Source organism: Nansenia antarctica (assembly GCF_963989245.1).
Source record: "Nansenia antarctica genome assembly, contig: SCAFFOLD_149, whole genome shotgun sequence".
Classification (NCBI taxonomy): Eukaryota; Metazoa; Chordata; class Actinopteri; order Argentiniformes; family Microstomatidae; genus Nansenia; species Nansenia antarctica.
Genome location: NW_027663050.1, coordinates 144,661 through 159,834, shown reverse-complemented (window position 1 = coordinate 159,834; position 15,174 = coordinate 144,661). Strand labels below are relative to the sequence as shown.

Here is a 15,174-nt window from a genome sequence, read left to right as displayed (position 1 = left end):
AGAATACTTCGAAAGAGGTTTTTATACAGTCAGAATGCTATATATTATTATCACTTTGGTTACAGTCACAGATATTTAGATTGTTGTATCTAAGGCAAGTAGAGAAAGGCGATTGGTCAAAACAGGTTGCCCAAAAGGTAATCTCACATCTGATTGGACCAGAAGGTAATCTCATCGCTGATTGGACCAGTAATAACCAGTAGTAACCGCCAGTCTTTGTCAACAGCGGGAATCTCCTCACTCGCGGTCTTTCCTGAGGGGATTTAGGAGAATCATCGCAACTAGTTTGAAACCGGAACAATTAATAAATTACGAGATAGCTACCCATCAACCCCGTTTCCTTTGCAACGTTGGCACTTTTGTGAGGAAATGTTTTATTATCCAAATGTTCTTCGACGTCGCAGTGGCTGCTTTTCCACCATTTGGTAAGTCCATGACAACATGTAGCTAGCTAGCTAAGAGTTTAGCTTGATGCTAACAAGTTACCTCTGTAGCTAGCTTCTGATAAAAACCTCACTGAAAGGGATCTTGGTGTATCGTGCTCATATAACTCAACTGGAAACTGAAGCCTGCACCTTTTCAGTTCAACCTGTGAGGAATAGCTGGATATGTATTTGTATGTAATACCGCTTATATTCTTTGGGAAGAACCCTGATGTTACAATGCTGTTGGCTGTTACATCTGGGTGGTTTTAGGTTGGCAGCCACGAAAGGAACCAGAATAACACGCAGGGAGCTTCTGAAGGTCAATGTTGGGAAAACATGGTATGTAACCCCCCCACCCCCATCCCCTCTGCTGTCTGAGGGAATACGAGGTATTGATTTAGCATTATGGTTTTATTGAAACTTCTGTCACAGCAGTACTAATTTTTGTACAGACCTTTCTGATCTCTTCAGACTACATCTTACCTGTCCTGCATTGTAACTGCCAATGGCCCCTGGTCATAGCATAGATTACTTTCTTGTAATGACTGATGCATAGATGATTCACTTACTTCAGACAAATGTATTTGTGTAAGTCGCTTTGGATAACGGCATCTGCTAAATGCTTAATGATGTACATTGTGTGTCAGACTTTACAGTACAGCATGAGGCCACCAGACATAGGTTTAAATAACATGTTATATTTCAAATATCTGTGCTTGACTGATGGCGCCTGGAGCAATTGAACCATTGTTGAATAATCCCCAAAAGTGCAAATCATGCCATTCAGGGACTCCAGACAGGCTCAAGTAAACGCTCAAGTATTTGAAAGGATTTCAAATAGTATTTGACCCCGGTCTGAAGGTCACACACTGGTGCTTTAGATCAGAATCTTTGATGGGTGTGTGTCTGATATGTGTCACGTTGATCCTAGTGATGACATCATGGACTATGTGATGGTGCGGGTGCCTCCCCTCCAACCAGGCCTCCCCCGGCCCCGCTTCTCCCTCTACCTGTCTTCCCAGCTCCAGTACGGCATAGTCATCGTCTACCACCGCCAGTGTGCTTTTCTTCTGGGTGAGAGAGGGAGGGAGGGAGGGAGGGAGTGGGGCTGGGGGAAGGCAGGGCATTTTATGCCCTGAAATGAAGCGCATAACAAATGTCATTGTGGAAAGAACTGCTGTCGATACACACAGAAATGAGAGTAAGGTAAAGTAATACATCAGGTCTGACAGCTGCACAGTGAAGGGCACTGGTTGATCTGAAATGCAAACCACCAAAGCCACAGGACCTACTACTACACGCACTCACCTCCATACACACTCATTGATAAAACACAGCACATGCAGCACATTGTCGTTAGAGGTAGATACAACTCACTAAAGGATGAGGCTTACCATCTCTTCAAAACACTGGTACACAATAATACCTTTTATTTTATTACCTTTTAGCAGAATTAATTCGTAGTAGTAGTTTATCTTTGTCTGGCCATTGTTACCAGCCAAACTGTCAGATTTATGACCTCCTCCACCGCAGAATGCAGCATAAACCATAAACACTTCAGCAAAGTTAGTTGCGATGGTACTGTAGATGCAGAATCACATCATCTTCCAGGTCACCCACGCAGAATCACCACGGTAACTGTGCAGCCTGTAAAATGAATGTGATGTCACACAGTACCTTGACCTCATGATATACTGTAGTAACTTCCCTGCTCTTTTCCAGATGAGATTCAGCAGACCATCGAGCGCCTGCTGCGCTCCAAGATACACATAAGCATCGACTTGCCTGAGCCTGACAGGTCAGGGGACACACATCATACATGCACGCTTACACACACACATACACAATGTTACCCACACACCTGCCCCAGAGTAGGCATTTACCATCGTCTCAGGCTATGTCTCAGGCTATGTCCACACCAATACGTTTTTTTGATAAACGTTTTTCGTATATAAAAATATGACCGTCCACACCAGCATGTTTATAAACAATGTCTGTGTCCACATGCATACGCATGAACGCAATATAAACGCTGTCATTGAGCATTCCACACCAGTAGTCGGCGATATAATATTATCCCCATAGCCCCGCTGGCCAATCAGACGCCTCTGTCTCTCAATGTTCTCGATCATTAACTGTGCATTTATCTGTAAACAGGTTAAAAGTCCAGTTAACAGTGAAAGAACTAGAAGCACTTTGTTCACATCCATTTTCCTCGCTTGTGTAGCCTCGAACACCGTTGCCTGTGTAAGTGCAAATTATTCAATAATGGCAGCCTGTTTCGTTTCAAGATGTATAAGAAAAGATATTTAATATTCTTCTGCAGATGGAGGAAGTTTACAGGTTCGTCAGACGCATCTGAACGATTCAAAGTTCCTCCCAAAAGTGACGATCATTCATTACATGTCAGTATTTATGCAATCAGGTTTCCACAGGTAAGGGGTCCGCCCTCGGGTGAGGTTTAGACCAATCATAGATAGATAGATAGATAGATAGACTTTATTTGTCATTGCTACAGTACAGGTACCAAACAACGAAATTTAGGAGGGGAGGCTCCCCTGGTGTTTAGGAAAGAAAATAGAAACACATTTTGGAAAAAGCATAGATGCATAAAATCACAAGAAGGTAAGGAGCTGGTTTACATCAATAGAGGCTATGTACACAATCCACTGTACTATACTGCACAGATAGTCAACTAGGGTTGTCATATTTCACACGAAAGTATTTTTTCACATTTTTTTAAAGTGTCACAGTTTGCAGGCTTGAAAATGTACATGTTTGTGCCTCAGCACTAGCTGCAATACAATCCGTCCGGACTTGTCCTGGGCCCAGAACTTAGGCCTTTTCTGTGTTCAGGGCCTTGACGGCCCTGTGGTAGAAGCTGTCCTTCAGTCTGTTTGTCTTAGCGGCCGGGGTCCTGTACCTCCTGTTCGAGGGCAGCTTGACAAAGTGTTCGTGCCCAGGGTGGGTCGGGTCCTTGGAGATCTTGGAGGCCCTCCTGAGACAGCGTGTTTTGTACAGCTCCTCCAGAGAGGGGAGGGTGGCGCCGGTGATCCCCTGTGCTGTTCTCACGACTCTCTGTAGATCGCTTCTCTCCGCTGCCGTGCAGCTGTGGTACCAGTTGGAGATGCCGAAGGTGAGGATGCTCTCCACTGCGCCGTGGTAGAAGGCCACCAGCATCTCCTGCTTGCTGTGTTGTTTCTTGAGGCATCTCAGGGTGTATAGCCGCTGTTGTGCCCTCTTGATGGTGCCTTTCGTGTTGTCCTTCCAGGCCAGGTCATCCCGCATGATGTGTCCCAGGAAACGGAGGTTTGAGACCATCTCCACGCTCTCTCCGTCGATGAGCAGGGGCAGGATCTCGGACTTTTTCCTCCTGAAGTCTACGATGAATTCCTGGGTCTTTGACTTGTTTAGCAGCAGGTTGTTTACCTTGCACAATTGCTCTACCTCATCCCTGTACGCCGCCTCGTCCCCCCCCGAGATACATCCCACCACGGTGGTGTCGTCTGCAAACTTTACGATGTAGTTGCTGGGGTGGATGGGGGTGAAGTCGTGGGTGTAGAGGTTGTAGAGGATGGGGCTTAGCACGCAGCCCTGGGGTGACCCAGTGCTGAGGCTGAGGGCTGTGGAGGTGTGGGGGCCCACCCGCACCCTCTGGGGGCGGTCGGTCAGGAAGTCCTTGATCCACGCACATATAGAGTGTGATAGACCCAGGTCTAGTAGTTTGGTCACTAGCCTGTCTGGAAGGATGGTGTTAAAGGCGGAGCTGAAGTCCACGAAGAGCAGTCTCGCGTAGCTGTTTCCCCTCTCCAGGTGGGATAGAGTGGCGTGGAGAGTCGTCGCTATGGCGTCCTCTGTGGACCTGTGGGCTCTGTAGGCGAACTGGTATGGATCCAGGTTGGGCGGGAGGCGTGTGAGTATGTGGGCCCGGACTAGTTTCTCGAAGCACTTCATGATGATTGGTGTGAGTGCCAATCATGAGCAAGGGGTGTGAGTTTGTACATGGATGAAGATGATAGGGGATGAAGGTTAAGGGGGAATCGGCCCCCACTTTCTCCTAGGGACACAAAGGTGAAAAAGGAACACAATAGCCACAAACTGGTTCAGTCTGGTCCCAGAGCACCGGGTCTGGGGAACACAAAAGCCCAAAACTGCTCCAGATGGCCTAGTCCACTCCGGGAGAAAAGAGGGCAATCAGGTCTTTGTAATCATTTAAATGTGTCCGCCGTCCAGCCAATGTCAAGCTTCAAGCAGAGAAACCGGTTCTATTGTGTGACAACAAACAGGAAATCAGCTTCCATAGCTTTGCCCCAGACATCCAAAGTTTGAATCTTAAATGTAGAAAAATGTCCCCCACATACAATAATTTTCTCTCACACCTATTGTAAACATAGTTGTTACTGGTGCCATGATATGACGTTGGAGGGAACAGCAAACAGCTGCAGTGCGCATGATCATAGAAATCTACGCGCATGATGACGTGACGAATACAAAAAACTCCGTCTATCTCGTCCACGCGTCAAAAATATACGGCGAATATACAGCGTTTTTAAACATCTTCACTCTGGCAGGCGTTTTTAAACATCTTCGTTTTCAGAGGGCAAAAACTCGTTTGCGTCTGAACGAACCCCCCAAAACGAATATAAAAATCCACGTTTATCAAAAAGACGTATAGGTGTGGACAGGGCCTCAGAGTAAAGGGTTTGTTTTAGCCGTACTTCTCAGAAGTTCTCAAAGCTAAAAAGGGAAATATTAGTTTATTCGTTAATGATCGCGGTTAATTTGGCAAACCTTTACGCGGTAAAATATTATAATTATAATACGCGAATGAATCATATTACCACGGTATATACAGAACTCTATATTAGTTACTGGGTTCAGGTTGCAATCTCATCTGGAGTCATGGGTTCAAATCCTGCTTCTGACAACTTAGTTTTTTGCTTACATGTTACTAAATATGAAATACGGTGGAAATACACAGTAGTATTCGTTCAGTGGACCACTGACCAACAACGAGTGTTGGGTCATCGCAAATCTGAAGAGCCGCTCGTTTTGTGTGTTTGAGCTAATTCCCCTTCCTCTCACAAGGCTAAAGTACGGACCCCCCCTGGGGTCCCTAGGGCCCTACGAGCCAGAACGATCGCAAGGATTAGGGTCAGGGTTAGGGTTAGAATCCTTCGTTCTGGCTCGTAGGGTGTTACGCTTGCCTGGCTCTTGACAAGGTAACAAAAAGGGAGACGACACATGGTTAACAATAATAGGATATTTATTAAAGAATATAATGTTGAATGGAAATAATGATAAAGAAAATAGTAACGACAACCAAAAACGGCTGCTGGTCGACAAAGGAAGAGAGAGAGTCCATCAATCTAACCCACTCTTAAAGTGATCCAGGGACAATTAGCATCATCACCCACACCTGAGCCAATCTGGAACACAGAGAGAAGGTAGACCGGACAGGTGTAATAGCGCCCACTATAGGTTCTGGTGTGGATCGTCACATCCCCCCTCTTAAAACAGAGGCCTACTAAAAAGGTCTCTGTAAATTCTGTTTCCCAGATTACAGCATAACTTAACTAGATTAATCAAAAATACAAATAATAACATTTTAATGAGTTTATGTGACAAAGTTGTGTAGACTGTCTACGGTTAGGAGTATCGATCAAATAATTCTGTTCGGACACCTGTCGTACAACAGAAGTGGTGATGGGAGCACTTTTCCTCATGGGAGTGTAGGCTGGGATCAGGAGGATTGACACGTGGTCAGACATGCCTAGATGAGCTAGCGGTCTAGCCTTGTAAGCAAGCTTGATGTTGGTGTATACCTTGTCCAGTGTTTTTTCTCCTCTTGTTGCACATTTAACATGCTGATAGAACTTGGGTAGTACTACCTTCAGGTCAGCATGATTAAAGTCCCCGGCGATTATATGTACTGCCTGTGGGTCCGCGCTCTGTCCACCACTGATGACGTCATGTAGCCGCGCCAATGCTAAGCTAGCATCCGCGCTAGGTGCGATGTAAACAGATGTTATGTACACCGCGTTGAATTCCCTCGGGAGGTATGTGGGTCGGCATTTAACAGTCAAGTATTCCAGGTCTGGGGAGCAGTGGCTACTTACAGTTTTCGTGTTTAAGCACCAGCTGTCCTTCGTAGATATAATGAGGCCGCCTCCGCGTGTCTTCTCACTAAGCAGCGTCCGGTCCGCATAGGGCCTAACCCTAACCATAACGAATTACTAAACAGAGGGAACGAATTACTAAACCGAGGGAACTAATTACTAAACCGAGGGAACTAATTACTAAACCGAGGGAACAGATTTACTAAACCGAGGGAACGGATTCACACATCAAATATTTTTTTTCTACCATGTGACCCCAGGGGGGCTCCGTACTAAAGTGATCTCAAGAACGAATTGTATACTTTAACCTGTGTCCTTCTTAGTTTATGTAGGAGCTAAAGTATACAGTATTCTGTGATAGCAGTTCGAGAATGAAAACAACAGTGATCAGTTTGAAGAAAGAAACTGTCTGAAAGCAAGACAAACTGTCGATTTCTGAAGTCCTGAAAGTCGGAACAGCGCCACAAAACCAACCAGTGGTCGAACAACAAATAAAAAAAAGTGTTTACAGGTTTTCGCTTTAACACTAACATCCAAACCTCAAACACAATGACCAAAACCTGAAACTGGTGTATTTTATCTCACACCAATTCTGACAAACACATTTCTTGCTTATCACTCATTTTGCCACTCTAAACCACCCAGTTAACAAAACACTAAATACAATTCTCTACATTTGGCACACACTTCCTTGATAAAATCTATTGTGTTCACATGGAAAACACTACCATTCAGAATGCTAAACTCAAAACATCAATCACACTCCATATGGGCAAACACCTATTGCATTTGAATTAGCAATCATAGCTTTAGCAATAAGGGCTAAAGGTGAGCTCTCCTGTGTTGAAATATATCTGAAGTATATCAGGGCTGGATTCGTCATGCCAGGCGATACTTTCCCCTCTGCTTGGCCAGGGAGAACATTACCTGTGATGTTGACAAGGTCTTGTGGCCTTTGTGTAGAGTATATGCAGAAGGCTTTTTTTTTCTTTTTCTGTTTGTTCTGTATGAAGAACACTTTACAAATCCAACTTTCATTGCTGAGATGTGTACAATATTTCAGAATAATAATAAAATAACGCAGCCAAAGTAAAGTAATTAAAAGCTAGGTTACTTTAGGGTGAAAATTATTTTATCAAAAACAACATGTACTATGTTAATTTCATGTGTGTAGTAGTGCCTATGAAACACTTGATCGATCTAGAAAGATCTTGTGTGCAACACTGACTCTTTCAAAGTGAAATATAGGCCCTTGGTATGGCACTAAATTGATGCAGGATGGCAGGTTTTTCTCCAGTGTTTATAAATGTTGCTGTGGAATTGCATGACATTTACAAAATATAGATTATGAATCGCCAATGATTCTGTAATAGCTGTTTAGCTGAAATGACGGCACTATGGACAGCAGGGTTCTCCCCAGGACTCTTGAACAGTATGGAGCTGGGTTGCATGATCACAACCCGACTCACGTTTCTTCTTGTCAAAATTCACAGAGGAACATCATAACGCTTTCACTTTTGCTTTAGTTTTAACAACAATAGTGTTGTCGATCAAAAGTAGTTACTCTATCATTACTAAATATATAGTTTAATTTGCCTTGAAATGTTTACAGCGTGTGGCAACACCACTGTGTTTTAATCATTCATCTTTGTAGGGGGAGAGCCAATGTATGTTTTTCAAGTATTCGAGGGCTATGCGAAAATATATTTTGCGTAAGGGGAGGGTCGTCAATTTTGGTATTTTTGAGGTTAAATCCATCCGTGTAACACCCCCATCATAAATAAAGATCAGTCCCGTAACCCAGAAACACAACACGCTTACTGTAAGAAATTGTTATCTTCAGGGTAAAGGTTGTGGTTAGGTATACAGTAAGTTTATGTTTGGTTAGGGATAACGTTTCAGTCTAACCGGATGAGCAGCCTATAACCCTACCTGTAGCCTCGGTCTAACCATAAACTCAAACATAAGCTTGTAACTATGCTTACAGTTATGCTCTAGTATGAGGACATCTCACCCCACTCCCAGCCTATGTGTCAGACCCACCTGGGCAATGCATAGCAGCCATTTTGCATTTAACATTGGCCCTTTTGTGTCCCAGACTAGCCCTGAACGTGGCTGATTCCCTGTTCCTTCTGGAGGAGGCTGAGGGGGCTCCAGACCCCTTCTTTGGTGTGATGGGCTCAGGAGACCAGCTCCCCAGTCCCTACAGGATCCCTCAGGTACTTTCAACGTTAACCAACAACAAAACATTTCCTCTACTTTAATTAGAGTTAGAATTCAAATTCTCTGTTGATTCATCAAATGTATTTACAAAGCATTATTCTAAGGCTTAGCACACAGAAAAGGTGGTACATTGATTGACCTTGTTTTATGGCGATTCTGTTACTTCCCCAGCCATGGCAGATTATGGCGGCTGTGACTACACAGCGCTCTCCAGTGGTCAGTTCCAGAACCGCATCGGAGGGGGAGGGTGAGTCAATTCATAGCCAACCTCTACTAGTTGCAACTCTACAAGAAGCTTCTTTCTCGAGTTGCAAAAAAAAAGACACAGACTGAAACAGAAAGTGGGAATAAGGTCAAAATACTCACCAGAAGTTTCCGCTAGAAAGATAATAAGACATGTTAGAGTTGCCCCCCCCTAATATAAGCACGTGTGGATGTGACAGAATGGAATAGGTATATTGCTTCCACTTGTACAATCCTCTAAAGATCTGAGTTTCAAGGGCACACCGTTGCTTCCGGACAGGGCTAAAACATAGTCTGTTATTGAGATCAGATGACAAATCTTCACCAAGAGATCAGCGTCTCTAACGTTGGTACTTTTCCTCCACTCTCCTTTTTTTCTTTTCCTTCTCTTGTCTCTATGTCCCTCTCACCTCAGGTTTTAAATCCACGCCAGAAGCCATCACCCTGAAAGAGACGGAGCCGGTCATGGGGACCACTCAGGCGAAGGCGTGGGCCTGGGAGAGGGTTCTTGGATTAGCATCGAAAATTGTCATTTTGAAATTCATTCGTTTGAACTGTTTTTCCATATTATGAAAGTGCAGATTGTAAGCTTTCAAACGATGTGTCATACATTGACATCTGAAATCTAGTTGAAGAAGATATGCTTATTTGAATGTTGGTACCCCTCAAACCAAATACCGGAGAAAGACGCTCTGAATCAAAACACACGCAAAACAGTTGCTAGTAGCTAGCAAGGAACATCACTATGAACACCTAATTGCATTTGTAGCATCACATCACAACATGCTAATTGAACATCAACATGCTAAAGACACATAACTCCACATAATTAGATGATCACACAGTCCTTGCTTTTGCACACGTCCTAAAACGTAAGTTTGTTTACAAGCCATCTATCACTTACCTAGTAGTCCATGGCAGATGATGTAGTGAATACAATTCACAAATCATAAGTAACAAACTGTTGTTTGTTATAACCTCAGCAAATATTTTCAAGTCAAGACTAAAAACCCATCTTTTAAATGTTGCCTTTAAATGACTCAATAATTAAATTATGATTATATAATGATTAAAGCAAGTTATTATTATTATTATTATATCGAGTGGGCTCTTCAACACTTCAACACTTCACATTTATATATATTAAAAAAAAAGTCATTTGCGTGACGTGAGAATCGCCGACATACAGACCTTTTCACCAGCAACTTTATGTGACACATTCTAATGCTTTGGTCCTCATATTTGGTCCTCCAGTCAAAATGTTCTGACTTTTCTTTTGAAACACGGAACTACGTTTCAACATTGTTGAGAATCACAACACAAATTCGCTAGTCAAGCCAAAATACTGCAACGCAATGGATTCGGTGAGTAATCCCCACTGCTACCTAGTTAACTATGACAATACTTAGCAGGCTCACAAAACAAGCTGCGTTAGTTGACTAGTGATGTGTCATTTATTTTTCAACAACGAGGAATTGTATTCACATTTTTCTAAAGAAAAGTCTGATCATTACATATGAGGATCAAAGCATTATAACATGTCACATATGTGGTCTAGTAGTGGTCACTACTAGTCACTAGTAATACAATCATAATGTGAATAATTGCACTCCCAAATAGGCAATTTCAAGTATTCGCGGTAGCCAACATTTTAGGATATTGCTTTTTTTTTTCAGACCTGTGGGTTCTTGGCCTGATAACAACAGTAGTCCCTTACCTGATGCAACATACTTAAGACAGAAGAAATACACTGTGCAAGGACTTTGCATTGGGTCTTCTGAATTCCCCCTTCAGAACCTGGCTGCCACCTACCAGAGCCCAAATATCAAATCGCCAAACCAGAAACAGTACCCAACTCAAGATCCCCAAAACAAGAACAGCAAGATACAAAACATTACCCATCCCATTCTTTACAGGTCTCCTGAATGCCAAATAACATAGGATGAACGTTTTAGCCTTACCCACCACCGCCATAGACTGTGCTGATAAATCAAGATTCACTCAGTTATTAGCACTGTTTTTATCCAAAATTGTGTTTTATATTTTGATGTTGTATTTCATTGATGTTGACGTAAGAATACTGTTCCCCACTGAATGGCTCAAGACAAGAGTGTTGAGCTGGGTTTTTTATGGTTACTTATCTCTCTCTCCCTGTCTCTCTCCATCAGTTTGAGGGAGCGGAGCTACCTGAAGCCACAGGCAGAGAGATCGACTTTCTTCTGGAGCAGCAAGACCAATTCTACGGGGGTAAGAGAGATGAGAGAGGATAGTAGGATTCTCTAAGTAATGACAGGCGATCGATATGGACATTTGTTTGCGTGAAAGGAGTGAAAAGGTGTGTGTGTGTGTGTGTGTGTGTGTGTGTGTGTGTGTGTGAGACAGACACAGAGATTGAGGAGAGGGAAAGGGAGAGAGAGGGAGAGAACAAGGGACCAGGAGGGAGCCATGACATCTATTGACCAGTAAGTCCCCTGGGACCCTTTCACAGGCTGATCTTACTGCCACAAGGGCTGTGGTCACTGTTCAAGTCCAGCTAGGCACCTTGAACTGTCTTCTTTTTTTTCTTAATTTTTGTTGTGTGTGTTTTCTGATTACAATAAATGAGGAAGCTAGATGGTTATTAAGATAGTACCCACCATTGTGTGTGTGTGTGTGTGTGTGTGTGTGTGTGTGTGTGTGTGTGTGTGTGTGTGTGTGTGTGTGTGTGTGTGCGTGCACGTGCACGTGCATGTGCACGTCCAGGCTGAAGGACACGGTGGTGGTGGGGGACAGTGTGTGGCTGCTGGACAAGGAAGATGTCAGCCCGTGGTCAGCCCGTGGAGATGCCACTAGAGGCCCCGTACTCCTCAGAGAGAGAGGAAGAGTCAGAGAGAGCGCCAGAGAGAACACCGGAGAGAGCGCCAGAGAGAGCGCCGGAGAGAACGCCAGAGAGAGCCCCAGAGAGAGCGCCAGAGAGAGCGCCAGAGAGAGCGCCAGAGAGAGCGCCGGAGAGCTCTTGTGGAGAGGTGTGTGTATGTGTGTTTGTGTGTGTGTGTGTGTGTGTGTGTGTGTGTGTGTGTGTGTGCTTGTGTGTGTGTGTGTGTGTGTGAGAGAAATGGAGACAGTTACATTCAGTTACAGTCATCAGCCTAGCCTAATAGACTATCTAAGGTTACTCTTAGCTTAGTGTCTCTAACATACACACGCACTGACTGCAACTTGTCCATGTGTGTCTGCCATCATTCATACAAAATAAAGTGCCAAAAGGCTTAACTGCCCAGAAAGCAGCATTTAAAATGTTTAAAGGAAGAACTACATACAACACTCGAATAGCCGTTTCAGTAAAATATTTTCGACACAGTATTTCATATACTGTATTGGTGCCAGTGTTAGCGGCATTCGGCGGGAAACCTTCGTTTTCGACTACACTGTACGGGCAAAGGTCCTACCCAGCAATAGACTTGGTAATAGTCGTAGCCCTCGTGGAGTTAAAAGGAAGCCTAGCTTTGACATATAATGGTCCCAGACTTTCGATTTGTAGGGTAGAGGTGCATTTCATATTTGTTTTTCCCCGCTTTCCGCCATTTCAGCCATTCATCATCTTCAACGTAGTTGGGTCACTTCTGTTCAACAATGCGCGTGCGTACTTTGTCCCACCCCTAATATACTGTGATAACCCTCTCACTGAGACCGTGGGGATTTGCACACACGAGCTAGAGGCGGAATGAAACAAGGAGACCAATTGGCCATTACCGGCATATTTATTCCTAACTGAAGGTAGGGGGGGCTCCTTGGTGAATAACCAAGGGTCCCTCCACCGGAGGGACACATCTGCGCAGCGTTCGGTCGATAGTGTTTCATCCGGTGCTCTGGCTCCGACTCCGTGGTTCAGGGGTATTCCGTCCCTCTCTCCTCCGTGCTCTCGGTCTGTCACATGAATACAGCCGTTATCATATTTGGATAAAATTGTTCACGCCGGAGGCCGGCTCTCACCCGTATCTGTCGTGTCTGGGGTAGACGTAGTTCTCCCTCTCCATAGGTTCCTTTCCCCTCTTTATGCGGGGGGTTCGCCGTCGCCGGGGACAGCTGCGCGAACGGACAGTACCTCCCGTTGACCACTCTGCCTAGGGGCCCGGGGTGCTTTCCCAGGTGCTGAACCCCCGGCTTATGTGTAGCAGTGAGAGGGATGTCACAATACACAGTCTTACCGTCACAATAATAATGTACCAGATAATCACTCTGAAGTTCCCAGTGAGTTATGCGGTGAGCACAGTGAAAGAAAATAGGAAGCACTTTTCTTTTTGGGAGAATAGGACACATCGTGAATAAAGAACCTTGTTTATTAATTTCCAGATTTCCAGTCTTCTACCCGTACACAAACATTCCAATAACTTAAATAACACTTTATAACACTAACACTTTATTATTAGTAATTGTATTTTTTATTATTATTACAATTATTACAAATTAACAAAAAATGTCAGATTGGAGAGGATTGGAAGGGCTAGAAAGGAGAGAGTGTGCTAGAGGGGGTGAAGACAGTTTGATAGATAGGCGGAAATTCATGTGATAAAGTGGTTGACGGTTGTTTATTTCTTTTCACGGTCGAGACCCATAACCGCCAGTTACACGCTTATACTATTACCGTCACAGACCCGCTGTAGTGTCTCAATATGCCTCATTCATCAACCATGCATACACACAGCTTTGTTTGTAGATTTATATATATTTTTTACCGTAATAAGTAAATGCCTGCCTGGTGATTTCTGTACTGCAAAATAAAGTGGGACCGAAATATCTCCTGATCCCCTCCTTCTCTCTGCCTCTCCCTCCTCCTCGCCCTCCTTCTCTCTGCCTCTACATCCTCTCCTTCCTTCTCTCTGCCTCTACATCCTCCCTCCTTCTCTCTGCCTCTACATCCTCTCCTTCCTTCTCTCTGCCTCTACATCCTCCCTCCTACTCTCTGCCTCTACATCCTACATCCAAACAGACTGAAGCTCAGCTTCTACCCCAGGGCCATTCAGGCCCTGAACACAGCAAAGACCTAGGTTCTAGGCCCTGGACAATCTAGACAATTTGATGGCAGCTACTAGATTGAAATCAAGTGCAATACTGAAACACAACTGTGAACATTTCAAACCTGCAAACTGCGACACTTTAAATGAATGTGCAATAACACTATGTGCAATATGACAACCCTCGGGTACATAAGGTTCAGAGATAGGAAATGTTAGAATAGGTATAGCATAGCATAGAGTACAGCACAGTGTTTTATTTGTATAGTATAGTATAGTGGATAGTGTACATAGCCTTTATTTATGTAAACCAGCTCTTTTCCCTTCTTGTTTTTAGTTTTTTTTCCTAGCACCAGGGGAGCCCCCCCTCCCAAATTTCGTTGTTTGTTACCTGTACTATATCAATGACAATAAAGACCATTCATTCATTCATTCATTCATTCATCCTCGCCCTCCTTCTCTCTGCCTCTACATCCTCCCTCCTTCTCTCTGCCTCTACATCCTCTCCTTCCTTCTCTCTGCCTCTACATCCTCTCCTTCCTTCTCTCTGCCTCTACATCCTCTCTCTCCTTCTCTCTGCCTCTACATCCTTTCTCTCCTCTCTACCTCTAACATCCCTCTCTCCCTCCTCCACTCTGCCGCTACATCCACCTCCTTCTCTCCGACACCTAGCTCCCCGAAGTTGTCCCCTCTCCTAAGAGACCGGGTCGCAGGCGACAGCTTGTTTTCACCGACCCTCACACGCAGATCTCCATGGAGGCAATGCAGTTGCAGATCAAGGACCCTCTTGCTGAGACCATGCCCCTGGTAAGACCACCCACCCTCCTACCAGGCACCAGAGGAATTCATTGAAGAATTGATTCTTCAAATCAGTCAAGTATCTTTGTCTGGGTATCTAAATAGATTTTTTTGTTTTGTTTTAAGGAAGTACTGTTCAGTAGGCTGGTCACAATAAAAGGCCACTCTAAAATGTGCCGTTTTATCACATAGCACAATGCCACAGCTGTCACAGGTTTTGAGGGAGCGTGCAATTGGCAGGAATGTCCACCAGGGCTGTTGCCCGTGAATTGAATGTTAATTTCTTTACCATAAGCCGTCTCCAAAGGTGTGTCCGAGAATTGGAATTGGAAACGACTTTGGAGATGGTTTATGGTAGAGAAATTAATTTTC

At 44.2% G+C, this 15,174-nt stretch overlaps 1 pseudogene across 1 annotated transcript in view; it reads left to right on the top strand.

Moving 5' to 3' along the window:
* Positions 1 to 11,738: 11,738 nt before the first annotated feature.
* Positions 11,739 to 15,174, top strand: part of LOC308175328 (arf-GAP domain and FG repeat-containing protein 1-like) — a 28,210-nt pseudogene continuing 24,774 nt past the window's right edge. The window contains exons 1-2 of the transcript in view: positions 11,739 to 11,849; positions 14,704 to 14,811. The product of the transcript in view is annotated as an arf-GAP domain and FG repeat-containing protein 1-like (transcript). The remainder of the gene's footprint in view (positions 11,850 to 14,703; positions 14,812 to 15,174) is intronic.